Source organism: Aplysia californica, unplaced genomic scaffold, assembly GCF_000002075.1.
Source record: "Aplysia californica isolate F4 #8 unplaced genomic scaffold, AplCal3.0 scaffold00267, whole genome shotgun sequence".
Lineage (NCBI taxonomy): Eukaryota > Metazoa > Mollusca > Gastropoda > Aplysiida > Aplysiidae > Aplysia > Aplysia californica.
In genome coordinates, this window is record NW_004797537.1 from 539,829 (window position 1) to 552,304 (window position 12,476).

At 39.9% G+C, this 12,476-nt stretch overlaps 1 protein-coding gene across 1 annotated transcript in view; it reads left to right on the plus strand.

Annotated features, from left to right (window-relative positions):
• Positions 1 to 239: 239 nt before the first annotated feature.
• The window catches only part of LOC118477876 (FMRFamide receptor-like), a gene marked incomplete at its 3' end in the record, with an annotated part of 63,699 nt that continues 51,462 nt past the window's right edge, over positions 240 to 12,476 (plus strand). The window contains 1 exon segment of the mRNA XM_035970433.1: positions 240 to 662.

Consider the following 12,476-nt stretch of genomic DNA (forward strand, 5'->3'; position numbering starts at 1 on the left):
CTCTCTCTCTCTCTCTCTCTCTCTCTCTCTCTCTCTCTCTCTCTCTCTCTCATCCCCTTTCCCTCTCTCTATAGAACCGTCACTCCTTACGGCGCGATCGCTACTCTACGTGTTCCAAAAACCTGAAGGTTTCATATCACTATTTTTAAATCTTTGAATCCCCCCACCCCCACGTCGCCATTCGCTGGAAATATTTAGCTCAACATCAGGAAGCTGCCAACTTTGCCGCACTGGTCGTTGGATTCTCGACTTTTACAAACTGAGGTTGTGGATTGTCATTTTGTTTCAAATTCAGTTGGCAAGCATACTATAAATTGCTTTATATTTTGTTGTTATTCAAGCTAGATTTACTCGTTTCCCGTAGCCTACAGTCAGCAAAGTATTCGCATGTTGGCTACCAAGCTTGTTAATGAACGCTGAGAGATAAACATATTTTTTTCGCACGGGTTGTCTACTTTTTCATTAGAATGAAATGGACTGTGTGACAAGTTCTGTAAAGGAAAATTCTACTACGTCTAATACGTCCTATTGTTGGGGAGATGGATAAAAGGTGACTGGTGTTGTTATTCAGCAAGGATTTCTTGTCCATACAGTGATCTCTGGTTTGGAAAAGGAATTATAATTTTGTGACAAAGAAACGGACCACTAGGATTCGAATTGAAGTGAGTTATCAAGTTCATTTGTGAGGCAACGTGGTGGAATCAGGCTGTCGTCAAAATAATCAAAGTGAAGAAACTTGCATTTTTCCGCAAGTTTGTGGATTTTTTATCAAATTTTTGTTTTTTGGCTCAAAACCTTTCATGCCCATTGAAGAACTCATTTCTGTGTGTATTTTTCTGAAAAGCGTTGATTAAAGGCACAAAAATGTAAATTTTCAGTTACCACGGACTCCTAAGCTAAGGAAATAACTAATCTTTGGCAGCCATTTTCTCACTAATTTTACATCTGAAAACAAGTGACCCCCACCTCCTTCTTTCGCAAATATCTCGACTTGTATTCGAGATAGATGGATTTTTTCCCGTGCGAATAAAGACAAGCGAACAAGCTTTAAAGATGATACCAATAACTCTACAGGCCCAAACATTGACGAGAGCCTGATTCCACCACGCTGCCTCACATTTTGTTTCTGTTCCCTTCATGACATTCCTTCAAGGTTTTTTGTTTGGTTTGGTTTTGTCTTGTTCTTTTAGCGTGAAAATAACAATCTATTAGTTTTACAGTTACATATTATTATTGTGGCGTCGGTGGCCTAGTGGTTAGACTCTCGGACGCGCAACCGTAAGGTCGTGGGTTCGAATCCCGTCAGGGGCCCGACGTTGTGTCCTTGGGAAAGGCACTTTGCACACATTTTCCTCACTTCACCCAGGTGGAAATGGGTACCCGGCTATAGACAGTGAACGATCTTGTCAGTTTGATAGTGTTTGAGCGCGTGAAATCCTCTGCATGCACTGTATGCTTCCGCGGAAGCCGATAATGTTTCTGAGTGTTCTCAGAGGGTCTGCTGGGGTAATAATAGTTGTAAAGCGCATAGAGCATGCTCATGAGCATGGCTATGCGCTATATAAATGCATTTATTATTATTATTATTATTATTATTATTATTATTATTATTATTATTATTATTATTATTATTATTATTATTATTATTATTATTATTATTCAGAACGATGTGTTTGATAGGAAAGAAGAAGTAAACCACACCACAGCAACCATCGACCACCCATATAATCACAGCACTTTAGTTCAGGCCATTTCTTGCACGTAAGACGACCCCCCCCCCCCCCCCCCTCGCCCCGCTCCCCCCAAAAAATAAATTAATGAAAAATCACCTCTTTCTCGCCTCCAGGTTACTGCAACAAATCGGCCAGGTTGTATTGGACTGCCTCTAAAGACTAAAGAGCTACTTTTCTTAATCTCTGTACTGGGGGTCCTTTGTGGATTGTTTCGGGTCGGGCCGGGCGGGTTAATGGCGGCTTCAGTGCACACTACGAATAGACCCTTTCCCTTGTTGTGTCAGATTTGACAAAAAACCACTAGAAAACTTTGACCGCGGCACGGTGTTACTGACCGCAAAACTGACCATCCTCAACACAATCATTTCCTTCTATAACGGCTCCAAGTGCCGACTATCGTATTATATCGCGTTTGCTGTGTTGAGAGATTTTAAGGGGGCTCTCGTGGCCTAGAGGTTGGTTAAGGTGTTGGCCTCTCATTCAAAAGGTCCCGGGTTCGAATCCGGGTAGTGACCGAAAAATTTTCTTCTCTAAAATTGTCTCCTTTCACCTCCTTTCCTGCTGTCTAGCAATATTCTGTCGTCTGCTTTCGTCTCCTCTTTCTGCCCCCACCCCCTCACCTCCTTTGCCCCCTCCTCTGGGCTCCTGGCTCTTTCTGCAGCCTTTCTACTGCTACTCCTTCGCTTCTTCTTACTGCTGTCTTTCAGCCACACCCCTGATCTTCTGGTAGGAAGGATCTACACCTAGCCTTCTCGGACAAGGGCGAATAATCTCGGAGGTGCAAGTTGCGCACGTTAAAGATCCCTTGGTGGTCTAAAATCGATAAGAGTAGGCTTCGGCCGCCACCCGGGCAAAAATTCAAAATTTCCAACCGATTAAAAGTATTAGGTGTGACCCGCGCGCTCATATGACCTTATGCAGTTGCGAGCGCCGTAAAACACTTACCAAAACGAACAAACAAAAACATGAGATTTTAAAATCCCGCAGACATGGGAAATGCGATAGCACTCCAGACAGATCGGTATTATCTTGTCCAAGTCTACACTGTTCATTACAGCATACCTCGTGCGCACTGTACACATCCGATTGTTTGACTCAGTACCATGAAAAACAAACTATGCGTTCGTTTTTGAAGGCCTCACTCAAATTCGGTCGAATAACACCACCATGGTAGCCTCACTCAAATTCGGTCGAATTCGATCGAATAACACCACTATGGTAGTCTCACTCAAATTCGGTCGAATTCGATCGAATAACACCACTATGGTAGCCTCACTCAAATTCGGTCGAATTCGATCGAATGACACCACTATGGTAGCCTCACTCAAATGCGGTCGAATTCGATCGAATTATGCCGCGATGGTAGTCACACTCAAATTCGGTCAGATTCGATCGAATTGTGCTAAGATGGTAGCTATTTTTGCTCTTTCGTGTGTGAATATAATATGTCTGGCTCCGACTCAATTCGATAGAGTTCGACTGAATTCGTTTGGATGGCAGTGAACAGTGGGTGGACAAAATACGATTTTTTTGGTGACGTGTGCGCAAACTGCATATTTCTAAAATTCTTCTCGAAGTTGCGTCTTGTGGTGTCGTTCGACTTCAGTATCTCTACAAGGAGTAACAAAATGGTGGCAAATACAATATAATGTGAATGGTTTCTCTCTCCGTCGTCTCAGGATCATTATGGAGGCGGGCAGCTTCACCAGGTGAAAACTTCGTCAGGTAACATCTACTCGTTTGTACACCACTGGGAAAGATTGTAATACGGTGTGCCCACTACGGACGGGATCGGCCGATCGGGCCGATCGCCCGGCTCGATCGCCTCAAAAACAAACGTGTTTGTTTTCAGTTTCAGGCGATCGAGTCGGGCGATTGGCCCGATCCAGCCGCAGTGGGCACCCCGTATAAGGGGAGGCACAGGGTTTCATAATATGATGATAGAGTAACGTATCGGTTATCCACGAACACTTTCGAGTACTTTAATATCATAAGAATCGATAACACTTGATACACACGCACACACACACACACACACACACACACACACACACACACACACACACACACACGCGCACACACACACACACACACACACACACACATAATAATATATATACACGCAACTGCATAATAATGTCATATGAGCGCGCGTTACCCGTTACACATTAAACAGTTTCAGTTAGAAGGAAATTTGGAATTTTGCCCGGATGGCGGCCGAAGCCTACTCTTATCGATTTTAGACCACCAAGAGATCTTTAACATGCGCAACTTGCACACAGGAGCTCCGAGATTTTTCGCCTTTCTCCGAGAAGGCTAGGTGTTGATCTTTTCTACCAGAAGATCAGGGGTGTGGCTGAAAGACAGCAGTAAGAAGGAGCCAAAGGAGTAGCCTAGCAGCAGAAAGAGTCAGGAGCCTAGAGGAGTGGGCAAAGGAGGTGAGGGGGGTTGGAGCAGAAAGTGGAAACGAAAGCAGACGACAGAACATTTGTAGAGAGCCTGAAAGGAGGTGAATGGAGACAATTTTAGAGAAGAACAATTGTCCATCGCTATTCGAACCCAGGACCTTTGAAAGAGGAGAAGCGAACGCCTTAACCTCTAGACCATGACATTTTTCATTAGCTAAATCGATGGTCTGACTTATTACCCTCCTTGTGTGAAAAATTAAAAGTGAAAGTGTGACTAGTTTTTGAATAAATCAACAGAAAAAATTCGGAAGAACGCCTTTCTAAAATGGTTACCCTGACAAAACGCCTTTTAAAGGTTTGCTGAGAAGACACCTCCCCACCTCCCCCCCCGCCTTGGAAAAAAGGTGTTATGTCAGCAAATTCTGAAAAAAGGCGTTATGTCAGCAAATTCTGAAAAAAGGCGTTCCAATTCAAAGGCGATTGACAAGGGAAACACGGAGGGAACGCCTTTTACTTGTCTTGTACCGACACCGTGATTCTCCTTTTGGGTATGATCCCCCCATGCCTACACCTCCCTCCAAACACACACACACACATACACACACGCACGCACACACACACACACACACAAACAAAAACACACACACACACACACACACACAAACAAAAACACACACACACACACACAAACAAAAAAACACACACACAAACACACACACACTTTTACACAAGGCTTATACACATACAAAGGTGACATAACGCCTATTTTCGTGATTATTTGTTTATTTCTCCAAGAATATAGGCTAAATTTATATTTTAAACAGGGAATGCCATTCGTGGGTGGTTGGCGGGTGCTCTGGTGTGGTTTGCTTCTTCTTTCCTATCAAACATCTGTCGTCCTTTTCTCCCCACCTTCTATTTTATGTTTGTCAGTCTCTTGTAACACCTCTAATCTTCGGCACTTATATGACCTTATTGTGTTGCAAGTGCCGTAAAACTCTTACTAAAACTAAAGAATGCCATTCTGCTAGGGATGCGAGTTCAATCGTTGTTGTACTGTGCAAAATAGTTGAGATGTAATCAAATAGAAAATCGTCAATTTCTCGAAACTGCTGTTCATAGAAAAAAGTCGTTTTGTCAGCTTACGGTTGTGACTCCTGTATAATCATACAAATCATATGGAGAGAGATCTTTCTCATATCTTGGTCCGTTTATATGGAACAGATTACCCATGAAACTAAGACAAATAAGAACACTTGATAGTTTCAAAAGACATTTTAAACATTTTCTGTTCCTACAGGCCTATCCTTCATTTTACTTTCCTAACACTTTCACACTCTTTCCTCAATTTGAAATCTTTGGAAAACCTTTTCACATCTGACACCAGGGTTCGAAAACTCCGAAATAAAAACTACACTTTTCCAACATCATATGGGAAAAAAAGCAACAAACAACAACAACAACAACAACAACAACAACCCAACACCATAACTCTGGGTTGACTTCCAAGCCATGTCTCGGTATTGATGATCACTTTGCCAAAGAATCTTTACAACTCCCTTACAACGAAAACAATCAAACTGTTCTCTCTGACGAGAAGAAAAAAATACAGAACATATTAATATCTGAACTTAAAGTTGGGACCAGCAAACCTTAGCAAGCTCCAGAAAATCCAACCAGATCTTTCGCCCAGCAAGTCACTGTAACCCAGTGTCTCTTTTTCGAAGAGAGAAAGTTGTGCAAGCTCGATTGAAAATTGGACTATGTCACGCACACGTTAAATATTATCTTTTAGAAGGCGATAGGGCAACGAATATTTTACTGTTCAGCACTTTCTTGTAGAATGTGTCGAATCTAATTATGCACGTCAGGTGATATTTTAAATATAAAACACAAGAACGACGATACTAAATTTGGCCCAAAAAAATTGGATTGTTTACAAAAATATAGAATTTAATAAGTATATAGGCCTATATATTAGTATCAAATTGTAAATGTGAGATGTGCTGACAAAACGAGTTACTTCTCACAATCCAAGAATGGAGATATCGGCTGAAAATCGACACTGGGGTCAGATTTATAGATTTTCAATTGATGCCATTTTGTTCAAGTCTACCGTGTCTTTTACTATTCCATGCTCACAAATTGTACAAACTTCACCTATCAGGTTGATGTATCAATTTCCATAATGCTCAAATCTGAGAAGTAACTCATTTTGTCAGCACACCTCACCAATAAGTAAACTTTTTACCATATGTGAAGCGTGCTAACAAAATGAGTGACTTCTGGGATTCAAGTGCTATGAAATCGGTACTTCACGCTTATAGGTGAAGGTTTCACAATTTATGAGTATGAAATAATAAAAAGCACGTTATAATCAAAGAACAATAAGGCATCAATAGAAAATCTACGAATATGAGCCTAGTGTCGATTTTTGGCCAATATCTTCATTTGTGGATTGTGAGAAGTAACTCATTTTGTCAGAACGCCTCACATATTTATGAATAATTTTATTAAAGTTTGTTTGTTCGTTTAGTGAATAGATAGGCGAGTGGCAATACATCCGTTTTTGGCGCTGACATGACCAAAACTGTGTCGACAGTAATGCCGTGGAACAACAACAACAACAACAACAACAACAACAACAACAACAACAACAACAACAACTACCTAATCAATCGATACCATTTGCCTGCCGTTGGGAAAAGTTTAAGTTTCTGCCACAGCTATAAAAAAAGTTTGAAAAATATGAAGAAAGATTGTATTTTTTCATTTCAGGTTTGGCAAGTCCGATTAAAATCCATTAAAAATGCCTGTTATCCCTTTTCATACCCGAATTTTTTCCCCTCAAAGTCAAGATTTGAAATTAATTACCTTTTTAAAAACTGCCTACGATATTTCGCATCAAATCTGGACATGTTATCGGTTTTTCTAGAACACTCATGCCGTTTTAAGAGCTGCAAATAAAAAAAAGAAAAAAAAAACCCCAAAACAACCCACCCCCTTTCCCCTCCCCCCATCAAAGGAAAAAAACAACCCACCCCCCTTTCCCCTCCCCTCATCAAAGGAAAAAAAACAACCTCCCAATAAACTAAGACACACCAGAAGGCTGAACATGGCTTGTAAAACGTATTGTCGCGTAAAACCTTTAATTGTTGGAGGTGTTATGGCATTCGAGACAGTATAAACAGCTTAAAGAATAAAGCTCACCTCAGGGAAATTCATTAATTTAATGTAGTTTTCTTTACATAGTGAAAGAACTTTTTTACCAAGGGGTAAAAGATGGCCCGGGGGGGGGGGGGAGGGAGGAACTACAGCAAAAGCATACAATTGAGGCAAGATAAAAAGCTTTCCTTAATACATTTACTTAAAATACTACATAGCATCTCTGTCGCGCAGAAAATGGGAGCGCATCTCACGTACAATTTGCTTAAGTTTGAGCTCACCAATGACACTAGTAAGAGATAATTGTTCGATATGTAACCCCCACCGAAAAAATAGAGAAAAACTTGTCGTCTATTGAGAACCGCAGCGAACGTCTCTCACCCTTGTACACATTGCATTGTCATACATCAATACATACAAGAATAGACAGACTTTCAAGAGTCTCATATTGTATTATCAGAGAAAGCAGAACATCAGTTATATATTATGTGCATGACAATTGCATCATGTATTATTCTAGTTATTCTCCAATTCTACCCCATGGGAATGCATGAAAAGGTAAAAGACACCATTTAGCTTGAAATAGACTTCTAACAAATGTAACAGCTAAAAAAAATTAAAACAAATTAATGAAGATAAAATACCCCCATAAAAACCAAAAACTAATCCTATTTCATAACAAATGAAAAAAAACAACAACAACTTGAATTGACAGAGAATTGTAGTTTCGCTGCATTTTCATGGCTTGTAAAAGAACGTAATTTTTTTATACAATAAAGCTTCAATAATACGCCTTATACTGGACGTTCCAGCCATTTAAAGTCAATTTAATGGTTTTTGACATCATAGCTCCCAATGAATAAATAAACTATTTTTGGCCAAATATAAATGACATTGAGTTGATTTAATTAAGGTTTAAAAATGTTATTCTTTTCCCCAAAAGATTACTTATCAATCGGCCCCAGTGTCAAATGGGAAACATTCAAAGGAGGAAGGACCACTTAGTACAATTGTCTTAATTTTGTTTTTTGTTTTTCAAGAATATTGCCGAGAAAGTTTCATGAATTTGAGACGAAATCGACACTTGGGCCCGTGGGCGCGGACTTCACCCTTGCACTACTCGCCGCGTTGACAACTTCGAGGAGAACATATTATACCAACCTGCAGCTTTCTACTGCATTTTCATCCGGAAAGGAAGGTAGGCTTAAGGATCCTACATCCATGTGTGGAATTTAGTTTTTTCGATAAAAATCAAATGTTAATGAAATACGCTATTATTTCAAAATTTCACAAGAATTTTTGCTAAGGATTGAGCTTGTAAATTGAGAAAACTATTAAATCCTAAATTAGAGCAGCTCTGCATTTCCAAATCTTTTTTTGGGCACAGCCTCAAAGAAATTCCACGTTTCAGCAGAGAAAAATCGATGGGTAAAAAACGTCGTTGACGAAAATGACGAATATTGCTCTCGCCTGCCACGGTCTATTTCCGTGTTTATTGTCAATTCCCATGTTCCATAAATTGTTTTGACGTCATCGTAATCTAGTTAGGATTACTGGGTCTGAAAGATAAAAGAATGCTACACACGTGAGCTTAGTTTTATTTGCAAATTTAAACAGAAAGTTGAAAAAGGCAGTGTTGTTAGACACGCTAAATGCAGCAGTCTTCTCTTTCTTCTCAGCAGAGTTTTGATTACCTACCAAGACGGCAATAAACGATTAGGCCGTCATTAAGTTTGATATGAAACAACAGAATAAACACATTGAAAGGGTGATGTTCCATTTTGATCAGCGTATGTTAGTGCTTCAATATCGTACAAAATGCAACACACAACCCCCCCTCCCCTCAATGAAAAACTGGCAGACCCATACATGCCGCAGACAGACTGTGAGAAATTACCAGCAGACCAGAAAAAAGTGCGTTCAAAGAAATATTAATAACTTTCTTATTTAAGATTTAATTTACATTAAAAAAATTAGTATGTACACCTAGATTATGTTTTAAAAAAGTTAAATGCTGTTGCACAACGAAAAGATGATACAGAAGTTCACCCCTGTACATCAGGCTTTTGCAGTAAAGATGCATCAACAAACGAAGTCTCCCAAATCTACATGTGCATTATTTGCTCGGGCATACGGGATAAATGTCTGTAACAAACATAATGTTCAGAGCAAGAGATCCATTTTGAAATGGACAACAAACTCTGAAAAGTTTGGGCCCACAGAAGATAAGGACTCGAATTCTAAGCCCCAAGTAACATACTTGTAAAAACAACGCACTTTAGCAAAGGTTAGGGTGGTTCGTTATACTATATATATATATATATATATATATATATATATATATATATATATATATATATATAAAATATGAGTATGAACTCTGACTGTTGCCTCGTCAGCCTACTAAAGTTCTGGAAAAGCTTGGGAGTACACGCTCGTAATGATATTGTTGACGGGAGACATAACCAGGACGTACAGCAAGACGGGGCTGCTCCTCATGACACCGTGTGTGTTGCTCCGGGCTGGGTCAATAGCCATACTTTTAGTAATAGGGCAGTCAGTCCGACTGATCACAACTGGAACCCAAGCAATCCAGACCTGAGTCCACTGGACTTTCCTTGTAGAGGGTGTTTGAAGGACAAAGTGAGAGGGAAAACCTTTGAAAGTATCCAAGACTTGTGAGAAACGATCATGAGGGACAAGGAAGAGATTACTCCCTAGCAGTGTCAACGCATGATTGTCAGTTTCATAAAGCGAGTCAGAATGTGATTTACTTGTCATTGGGGGAATCTGGAAGATATCTTGTAACTTTATAGCTGTCATATTTTATCTTTATAAATACATAATAAACCCGCGTGGATATATTACGTTTCTGCTGACTATACCTTTATTCATAATGGTTTTATCGGCTTTCTTTTGGACGAATTTTTTTTCTGGTCACCAGATATATGGATCTTGGACCTAGTTGGAAGATTTTTTTAATGCGGAGAATGTCTTTAAAACTAAAAAGAGGTAATTGATTTCCAAAAGGTTTCGTTTCTTTTCCCATTTGATGCTGAACACTGAACGGTAGTGTCAAACAAAGCAAAGAATTTTTTCTGGTTACGAACACTTGTTTACTTCATGGGCAAAATCGTCAACAATAACATTGTTTCATGCTTTATATGTTTATCAGAATCAGTTTCTTCCTTAGCCTCTCCCCCTGTTGTGTAATATTATGCAAAATATACTAAATCATTTAATGTTTAGGGAAATGTGCAATTGAATCAGAATTACCGTCCAACACGTACGTAGCGAAATGTGAGGCAGCGTGGTGGAATCAGGCTCTCGTCAATTTTTGGGAAAGTACAGTTATTGGTATCATCTTAAAGCTTGTTCACTTGTCTTTATTTGGATGAAAAAAATATTAATTTATTTATCTTGAATGCAAGTTGAGATATTTGCGAAAGAAGGAGGTGGGGGTAACCTGTTTTCAGAGGTAAAATTAGTGAGAAAATGGCCTCCAAAGATTATGGTATTTCTTTAGCTTAAGAGTCCATGGCAACTGAAAATGTACATTTTTGTGCTTTTAATCAACACTTTTCAGAAAAATCAAAACAGAAATGAGTTCTTTAATGGGCATGAAAGGTGATGAGTCAAAAAAAAAAATTGATAAAAATTCACAAACCTGCGGAAAAATGCAAGTTTCTTCATTTTGATCATTTTGACGAGAGCCTGATTCCACCACGCTGCCTCACAAATCGGCGCAATGCGGAAATCTTTTGGTTATGAACGAAGTTTGCCAGTGTGCGTGCTTTGAATACAAAAGAATACAGATATAGAAAAAAAAACTGGGACCTGAAAATCTGCTCACTATTAAATTATGCGTTTTGCTATGTGTGTGTTCGCCTGACTCGATCGCCTCAAACACAAACGTGTTTGTTTTTAGTTTCAGGCGATCGAGTCGGGCAATCAGCCCGGTCCAGCCGTAGTGAGCACCCCGTATAATGCTGTAGGAAAAGAATCAGACTGGGCGGCGAACAGAAAGTCGTCAGGAAAACTGTTGTGCGACTGTCACTAATCAAATTTGAGAACTCTATTTTTCAGTTTTGTTTTTCGTCAGGTTTTGATTATTTTTCTTTTCTAAAGATTCACTCCACCAGATTTGTCAAAGCTGTTTGAATATGTTAAAACTGGCAGCCTGAGACAAAAAGCGTCAGATCCGGAAGGTGGCGTATCTAAAAAAGCGGTTCTTTTATAATATAACTATAATAAATCCTTGTGTTTTTTACTAGATCTATGTGTGCCATACTTTCTACCCGAGTTTCTCATTCAGAGTGAAGTGTCTTGATCATACAGGCTGCTTGGAGCTTATATAATAGACAAACTAATCAGTGGGGACTCGTGGTGGAGAGATTTCGGTGCTCGCCACTCTTTCAATATGTCCAGGGTTCGAATCCGGACAGCGACGGAAAATTTTTCTTCTCCAAAATTTTTTCCTTTCACCCCCTTTTCCTGCTCTCTAACAATTTTATGTCGTCTGCTTTTGTCTCCACTTTCTGTTCCAACCCATCACCTCCTGTGCCTTTCCTGCTCTCTAACAATGTTATGTCGTCTGCTTTTGTCTTCATTTTCTGCTCCCATCCCCTCACCTCATGTGCCTTTCCTGCTCTCTAACAATGTTATGTCGTCTACTTTTGCCTCCACTTTCTGCTCCCACCCCCTAACCTCATGTGCCCCCTACTCTCAAGCCCTGACTCTTTCTCTTGCCTTTCTACTGCTGCTCATTGGCCCTTCTTACTGCTGTCTTTTAGCCACAACTCTACTCTTTTGGTAGGTAAGATCTAACACCTAGCATTCTCGGATAAGGGTGAACAATTTCTTAGGTCCGTGTGCACGTTGCGCAGGTTAAAAATCCCATCGTGGTCCAAAGGGATAAGAGTATATCTTGGCTTCGGCCGCCACCCGGGCAAAATTCAAAATTTCCTACCAACTGAAAAAATGTTTCATGTGTCCCGCGCGCTCATACGACCTTATGAAGTTGCGAGCGCCGTAAAATACTCACCCCCAAAAACTACAAAAACCAAAACAACAACAACAACAACACCCCAACAAACAATCCCCAAAACAAAACAAAAACAACAACAAAAACCAAACAAACCCAACTAGACGTATATTTAATAATAATAAT